The sequence below is a fragment of the Centruroides sculpturatus genome, unplaced genomic scaffold (assembly GCF_000671375.1).
Source record: "Centruroides sculpturatus isolate CEXI.00-Female unplaced genomic scaffold, Cexi_2.0 scaffold601, whole genome shotgun sequence".
In the NCBI taxonomy this organism is placed as follows: domain Eukaryota; kingdom Metazoa; phylum Arthropoda; class Arachnida; order Scorpiones; family Buthidae; genus Centruroides; species Centruroides sculpturatus.
In genome coordinates, this window is record NW_019384772.1 from 365,068 (window position 1) to 374,439 (window position 9,372).

At 29.3% G+C, this 9,372-nt stretch overlaps 1 protein-coding gene across 3 annotated transcripts in view; it reads left to right on the forward strand.

Moving 5' to 3' along the window:
- The first annotated feature begins 2,762 nt into the window (after positions 1-2,762).
- Positions 2,763-9,372, forward strand: part of LOC111629015 (kelch-like protein 20) — a 32,530-nt gene continuing 25,920 nt past the window's right edge. For all 3 annotated transcript variants that reach the window (XR_002757261.1, XR_002757260.1, XM_023372879.1), the window contains exon 1: positions 2,763-2,926. The gene's annotated coding sequence lies outside the window, so the exon portion shown is untranslated. The remainder of the gene's footprint in view (positions 2,927-9,372) is intronic.

The window sequence follows — 9,372 nt, forward strand, 5'->3', positions numbered from 1 at the left end:
AATCGGAACGTATCTACCGTGTTATAGGGGGGTCGACTGTATTAAGCTTCAAAGAAGGTGAACAAAATCGTGCCCTCACACACTAACATCCATACATACTGAAAAAAAACTCCGAATTTTTTTTTGCATTTCTTAACGTTTAAAGGTGTCCTGGGCCCTAAAATGTAAAAAATAACCTTTATATTATTAATCATAATAAATAAAATTGTGTGTGGCGTCATCCATCTGCTATGAGATTTCTTTTATAAAAAAACTTTTTACATTTTTAATTATTATAAAATGGCAAAAAGCTTAATTTTGAATGTAGTGATGAGTTTAAAAAAAAAAAATAATTGTAAATGCTAATAACGAGTAAAATCTTCATTAAGTTCAACCCCTCTCGAGATATAACATATGACCCTCTCTATCTCCCCATTTCAGTGACTTTTAACTACAAAATTAATATCAAAATACCCCTGTGCCAAATTTCGTTTCTTAATCTTTAGTCTATCTCGAGATATTAAACTAAATAGATGCCAACACATATACATATATAAGCTAAATATCTATGGATTATACTTTTTATACTCTTTTGAGTTTAGGAGGTCTTAAATATTGACGATTTGCAAAAAAACTCCGAAAGTCTAGTTGACACAAATCCCAATACTTTCTTTCCCTTGTTAAATATTCCTGTGATTTTATGCCGACGTTTATCCAATTCTCAAAACATGCTTTAAAGTTGTTTTGTGAAATCCCTTCAAGACTCACAGTAAATTTTGTTTCTCGGCACCAACTGACCAATCAAAACCAATTGTCGAGGAAACAGGAAAAAGTCACACGGTGCCATATCGGGTGTATACAGAGTTGGCGGAACTAGTATTTGTTAAAATTTTGGCCAATAATTCACGAACAACAAGAGCGACGTGAACAGGTGCATTATCGTGGTGCAAAATCCATGAGTTTTATCCCCACAAATCAGGTCGTTTTCTACGAATTGCTTCATCCAAAATGCTCAAATAATATTTTTTGATGCTAAATTAACTAATCATCAAAAAATGCCAGAAGGCCAGAAGGAATTCATAATGCACAACACCACAATTGAAGAAAGCAGTCAACACGAGCTTGATTTTTGACTAATTGTGACGTTGTATTTTCGATTTCACTTCCCCTTTCTAGTGCCATTCATTCGATTGTTGAGCAGTTTCGGTGTCAAAAGCGTGGATCCATGTTTCATTACCCGTAACAATGCGTTTTAAGAACGATTCATCTCGAAAAACATTTTTTATCACTCTAACACGTTGTTCTTTTGAAAAAATTCAACGTTTTCGGGATGACTCGAGAAGAAACGCACTGCAAGCCCAAATTATTTTGTAAAATTGTTTGATAAGATTTAAATGATACTGGAACATGTTCAATAATGTCCCCAAAAGTGAAACGACGATCACCGAGCACACAATCTCTTACTTGAACGACGTGTTGTTCATCAGTTGAAGTGGATGGTTTACAAGAGCGTAGTTCATTTTCGACGCGTTTTCTGCATTCCTCTAACATCTTGTACCACTCGAAAACTCTTGTTTTTGATAGATTATCATCACCAAAGGCTCTGTGCAACATTTCCAACGCTTTTGTAATAGTAATTCCGTTGCGAAAACAAAACTTAATCCACGTTCTTTGTTCAATTACACTGGACATTTTGAAAAATCTTTATCGCAAAACTTCTTTTCACACAAAACAAGCGTTTATTTGCAAACGTAAACAGACGATGGCATACGGATTGCTGCTAGATGTTAATGAAAGTCGTACAAAATGACGAATAAAATCCAGCAACGAGTTACTTAACTTTCCAGGTAACATTTAAACTGTGTGTGGCACCATCTGTTATAATATTTTATTTTTAAAAATTTTTATATTTTTAATTATTATAAAATGGAAAAAAGCTTAATTTTGAGGGTAGGGGTGGGTTTTATAAAAAAATTGTAGATGCTAATAATGAGTAAAATCGTCATTAAGTCCGATCCCGCTTGAGATATGAATCTTGAACCTCAGAATTCGCGCACTCTCGCGATCATTAATCGCCAAAATTTAATAGCATCAATTCCCCTAATACAGAAACCTTCCTGCAAAATTCCAGAAATTTTCGACAAGAAGCACAGGAGTTGTTAAGCAGGTGAACAAGCCCGTGCTCCTCCAACACACTAACATCCATACATACAGAAAAGTTTTTATATTTTTCGATGTTTTAAGGTCTCATGAATCAAAAGGTCTCATGAATCATGAACGGATATGTTGTCTCTCACCACCCGGCCGTCCCATTGTGGACCTAGCCGAACCCATAATGGGCTTGCTAAAAGAGGCCCTCTTAGTGCCCACAGGGCGGAAAGAGTTAATAAAAGTTGAATATGGATATTTGAATTACGATAATTACTATCATTCGATCTTTGTGAAAGTTTTACAAATATTCAGCAACATTATTATTTGTTTTCAATTTGAAAAAATAATGTAAATAATAGAAGAGAATATTTTCTAACAACCACTAATTTTTGAATTTATTCTTAGGCGACATTCATTCGCCCGATACGAATTTTTCAATTTCACTAAGAAAATGATTTAAGTTTAAAAATTTAATGAATTGCATTTTATTTTAGTCAATTATTATATAAAACCATCGGATTTAATATAATACACGCTTAATTAATTTTAAGATAGAAAAAAGTAATAAATAGATATTTTTTTAAAAATATATTTTCCGTATTTAAAAAATTAAAGTGGCGCTGCAGTACAAATCAATGCGAAAGTCACTGTGCTTTTCTGTTATGATCTGGTTACTTTTGAAATAAAAACTTTAATTTTATATTTAGTGGCGATTTTATGTTGTACGTAATTTTAAGTAATGAAGCAGTAAAGCAAAAGGAAATTCATCTCTCTTCATTAATAATTTCTAGTACAAGTATGTATGCTTTTATATATATATGAGTATTGATGGTTTTGAATGAATAAGTGTTTTCCCCCTGTTTAAATACCTTTATTTAAATTGTATTATTTAATAATGGATCTTAAACAGGTCTTGTTTATATATTACATGTAATTAATTAAATGGTTTAATTATTATGGCAAAATATCAATTTATTTTGGTGTCACTTGTGTGATTAATGATTTGTCTACAGGTTTAATAAATTTGAAGTTTTTCCAAATGAATGATTGACAGATAGATGAATATTATTGATTAGTAAAAAGATAAAACAATAATCAAAAATTTTTCACTTAAGTTTTTTTAGGTCAGTTCTGTTATCTTATTTATTTTTCTTGGATCAGATAATTATCAAAATTGATATAATAGACATTTCTATTAGTAATTATATGAGGAAACTGTTGAAATTATGCTAACATTCATCTGTTCACTATATAGTTAAATTGCTAATTATTTTCTATCTGTCAGTTATGAAAAATTTACCATCTGTTAGGTTCAAAATCTGAAACTTTAATGTCGATGTAATTCCATTAAGCTGCTTGTTATTAATGGTATATTCCGTGCTAACTTGTTACACTAACTATAAACAAATACAGTAAACATTAAAACAATCAAATAATTAAGAATTTACAAAATGCTTTATCGATAAAGGAGATATTTAATAAATGTCTTCTTTATTGATATAAGTTTAATTAAGGTTAAAACTCTAATTAATGATTTTAAAATAATTAGTAAATTGGTCATTAGACATATTTTACAAGAGTGTAAGTAATGAAAAATATGGAAATATGTTACTTTGTTTATTTCGTTGAAGAAAATATTTTTTGCAAATGTTTTTGGCCTTGTTCAAGTCATTGTCAGGTGTTTTATTGAAGATTTTATAGCTGAACTTCTATATTTGAAACACTTTAAAATTAAGTTTGGCTTTAGCGCTTGTTAGGACTATGACAATCTTCTTATAAGTATTGGCTGGCAATGCCATATTGAAACATAAAACTTATTTGAAAACATTTGCTGTATGTATATAGCGAAAGTGCTGTAAATATGCAAAGATCTGCTTATCTATTAATACATAAGTTCCAGCTATGTTTTTTTCTTGTGTTTTAATCATATAATTTTTAACCCCTATCAAATTTCTTTTCCATATGAGATTTGCTACTTCTGATAAATCTTATTCAGCCAAATTCTGGTAAAACTTTTTCATCTATTAAAACCTGTTTTGCGTATCATTCTTAACTACTAAATATTTAAATGAACAAATAATCACTATTATTAATATTTACATAATCTGCCAAAATTTAACATATTTAAAATAATTTTAAAGATTGCACTTGTTTGAATAATTACAATGAATTGCTGGTTAATATATTACATAATTGTTTTTAAATGTTCTGAATAAATTACAAGTTCCTTAAAAACATACAATGAATAAATTATGACTTTGAGAATTTTGATGAATTTACATTAAAGAAATCATCATGCTGTAGTTTTGAACTGTATACTTCAGATTTATTTCAGAAATAAACATATGAAAGTTTTTACCAATGGTGTGCAGTGACATTTGACGATAGGGAAGCTGTGCTGGCCCTGGATAGAATCATTGAAAGCGTTATACAATGTTTTGGTGTGTAGCATCCATGAGCTAAACCACATGAGGTTTGTGCTCTGTAAAGCGCATGCGCAAATGCATATATTCTGGCTGCTTTACACGATTCAAATATTTTCGCCATGGAAGCTATCCTGTATTCAACAATACAGTGCTTCCATTGGGAATATGCATATACAAATTTATATTCGTATATACAATAGCAATCTTATCATTTTTTTTTTCCACATGTAGTATAGAAATTTGTAATAAGATACATAATGTGGTTAAAATAAAATATTAATTTTAATTAATTCAAAGTACATTAAAATATGAAAATAATCACACAATATGTATTTATATTTTAGAAAATACAAGGGAAGAAGTGCTTTCACAGCTTCCATGGATGGCATGCCACTGGTTTTCACATTGGAAATGAATTTTAGTATCAAATAGGGTGCATATAACAAACAAAATATAATTAAATAAAAGAAAATAATGAAAAAATACAGCCAATAAAACTGTATTAGTCAATAATTATAAGTTTCAAGTTTTTGAAACCTGACAAAGATAATTATTTAATATAATAATTATGGAATATTGACATTTATCACTTTCTTGACAGAGCCTTAAAAATTACAGTTTATTAATTTTAAATTAGAATTTTTTTACTGTTTGATCATTTATTTTATTAATATTTTTGAAATCTCTTGGATATATTCTAGAATAACAAAGTAGTTTGAATTTGATACAAAGAATTACAAAATGAAAATTTTCACACTTCTTAATAAGGATGTGTAAACTAAAAGCCTAGAATATGAAAATAATTTATTCTGTAAGTTGTAGGATTACAAAATAAACAATGCATTTAAAATAAAGAAAACATGTTTGAACAGTTCAGTTTAATAAAATTGAATCTACTCCATGGCCTGATGCCTTTCAAACTTGTATTCACACATTTCAAAAGGTTCTGGAAGTCCTTGGTTGTAAATTGGTGGAGCTTGTTCTGAATTATTTTGCAAAGTTCTGCAACAGAATTGGCCTTCCATTCTCCATCATAAACTTTCTGCTTTAACCAGTACCAAAACTATTTTATTGATAACAACTGAGATACATTAGACACTTTATTTCCATGAGGAATTTCCTTTACTGTATTCCATGTTAATCAAAGGCAGCAGCTGTGTCTTGGCAGTCATAATATCTTAAAGCATCTTTTCTCAAACTGGGTGATAACCCTCCCTTGTGGGTGCTGGAGTCTTTCAGGGGGGCAGTAGAAGGCTAAGTGATTAAATATGAGTTTTATTTCTTCTCATTGAAACATTCTTTTTTTTCAGAAATAGGATATGGGTCACACCCTATCTTTCCTATCCATATAATAATGCATGTTTAAGCATTATATTTGCAATAACTGTTTTTAAGATATGCAACAGGTGGTAATGTAAAAAGGTAAGTTAATAAATATGGGGGCACTAGATTTTTTTTAATCTCAAAGTGGGCAGTGGTCGAAATAAGTTTGAGAACCTGTGTCTTAAAGCTAGATGTTACCATTTCTGGCAAAACCCCATAATTAAGACTTCTCCATAATGACATCCAGGTTGTTTCTGTGTGGCAGATCTCTGTTCAATCAGAATAACTTTGAATTTCCAACTGTCTCAAGATATACTTGGGTGCAGAAATTCTTTTGCTAATAACAATATTCCTTTCAACAAATAACATTACAACCTCTGATACATATAAAATACAAGCCAACCAATGTTATATGTTCTGAAAACATACAGCATTGGTTGTCTTGTAATATTCCTTTCCTTCTTTTTTCAATCAATCTTTATTATTCAATATAACTGATGTTATTACAAAGGGGGTTAAATTTAATATATCAGCCAGTAAGTTTTTTCTAACTTATATTTTAAGCACCTGTTCAATTTTTTGTTGTCAAAATTTAAAAATGCAATAAAATATGATGGAAAGCAATTATCAGGATGATAGACTAGATGCAAGATGACTTATATAGGATGATAAGTATTCTCATCCTAGATATTTGGTAAACACATTCTTTGAAGATACAAAATTAGAGAGATTTTAAAAGTCAGACAATTATTCTATAAGTCATCTAAAGTATTGCAATAACTTCTAAAATTCAACCTTAACTTATAAAGTCATAGAATATTAATTCTTTCTAGAGAATTTCTAAATACATTTGACTCTTGAATTTTTTCTAAATACATTTGATTCTTGAACTTTTTCTAAATACATTTGAATTTCTCTTGAAGCAATGCATTTCGAAAGAATGTATTGCTTCAAGATTTACTGTTTTATGATGAATCTAGATTCAACTTTCAGAATGATTTTAACATGTTTGGTATGGTGATAATCAGAAATCTATTGTACTCTCTAGTATCAAAGAATGGGACTATTATGGAGATGTAGTTTAATAGTTTTGGGAAGAATAATGTTTATTGAATACAGTGATTTACATATTTTAGGAATTGAACTCTTGATTATTTACTGATATATTTATGAGATACTCAAACCTATTTTACCCTTTTTATGATGCAGTTGGTTTTTTTATCATCATAGATAGGGTGATAAGTGAGCATTAAAATGAAACATGCAATATAAAGCTTTCTTCCTGGTATTTATGGACTTCTTCCCTTCTTTTGTTTTTGCCAATGTAAACAAAATCAAAATGTAAAACATTGAAAATTTAAACTTGGAGTTTAAATATTCTGTATTTTACAAGTTTTCTACATTTAAAAATTTGTATTTGTCAACTAACATTTTATGATTAATGTAACATAAATAATAGGATTAGAAAAAACAAAATGGTAAATATGTAATTTCTATAATTTTATAAAATATAGAATTTGGGAATGATTGTAACTTTTTAAATATAAAACATCAATCAAGATAGTGGGAAATAAACACATCTGATATCCTTTGTGCTGACTAATTTTGGATCATATGTTCCATTTAATATTTAAATGCCATACAATACGCAGTTATTTTTATTTCTGGCCTTTATGCTTGGGAGACCAAGCAAATTCTTAATTTGCTTACAGGATAATCCATCACTAAATGCAAGAAGAAAATGCAAAAGGCATTCTTTAGATTAATATTATACCTAGTTGTTTTACAAATAAAATAGGCCTCTAATATATAAAAATAATAATAATGTCATAATTAATTAAATTTATCATTATCAATATATAATTATTTTTTTCTTAAATAAAATCTAACAATAAAAGAGTATATAAATATATTTAGTTAAATATTTAAAGTGAATAAACAACTAATATATATATAAAGAACAATAAAATTTTTCTCAGTTGTTTTTAAAATAAACATACAGTGGAACCACAGTTAATGAACTTAATCCATTCTGCGACTCTGTTCGTTAACCGAATTGTTCGTTAACCAAAGCAATTTTTCCCATAGAAATTAATGCAAATGCAATTAATCCATTCTAGTCTCTGAAATTTTTGTGATTTTATTTGTAATATACAGTAATTTTCTTTGATGAAAATGTAAGAAAACGTAGTATCTATCATTACAGCAACAAACATGTAAACTTTGTTTAATAAACTAGCACTGTACATACCTTCGTTTGTTGTAGTTGGTGTCAGAAAAGTGGAGATATATGAACCTTAATGCTTAGAGGGGGAATCCCCTCCAAAAAATAATGGGTAGCACTTCATTGGAAGATTCTTCGAGTCAAAGTCTCTTTCAGTAAAAAACCCACCAGTGGCTAAGTGGTCTTCGTACCTTGAACATGGGGAGTTCGTTCGTGGGTTCGCACCTCTCTCAGACGGGCTGGCCATGTGAAGTTTTCCGGGTTTTCTTCACGTCTGTAATGCCTAAATAAGGGCCAGTTTCCCTTAAAAACATCTCCCAGAAGGCATTCCCCTAGGCAGATTGCCCAAGTGTTGCGTTGCCATAACTTAACAAACAAATAAACTCTTTCCATAAGGAACAAGAAATTGATCTAAAGTTGATTGTCTTACTATTTTAATCAAAATTTTTCTCAAATGCGATAGCGCATTGTCGTTTATATTGCATTGTCATTTTCTATTGCCACTATGCCACTATACTTTTTTCTTTCTTGGATGCCATATTGATTAAATATATAAATCACAAAACTGAAAAAAGAAGTACTGTATAGCACAAACACTCGGAAAAGCAATGCTTAACTCGCACATGCCTAACACCAACTAAAATTTGACACAAAATACCATTACATTCGTTATCTGAATTTTGTTAGTTATCCAAGACAAAATTTTTGCAAAATAAAAGTTTGTTAACTGATTTGGTCGTTAACCAGGATGTTCGTTAACCGGGGTTTTACTGTATTTAAATAATGGATATATGATATGATATATTATTGAAACATTGCCTAAATCAAGCAAAAACATTTTGTTCAAATGTATTGATGATATTGATCCACTTGAAAGACCCTAATACGATCTGGTTTTGACATTCAAATGTTTGGAAAAAAACATATTTAAGTTTCATTTATATACACTATTTTAAAAATATTTGATCTGGTTTTAATTGGAAACATTTTTTTAACATATTCTAAGATATACAAATTAAATTACTAGAAAATAATTCAAACCATTTACTTCAGGGAAGTTTTGTAAATTAGAGACATATCAGATTGTAAACTATATTTTATGAAAAGAATCACCAGAACCAATGTTTTGATAGTTTATCAAATATTGAACTAGATGCTGAAAAAGTGACTAAATTTCTTTTATGTAGTTTGATAAATCTCATCACAAATGCTTTAAGTGCTTTTTAATACTTAAAGCATTTGTAATGAGATAAATTGTTTTAAAATTTA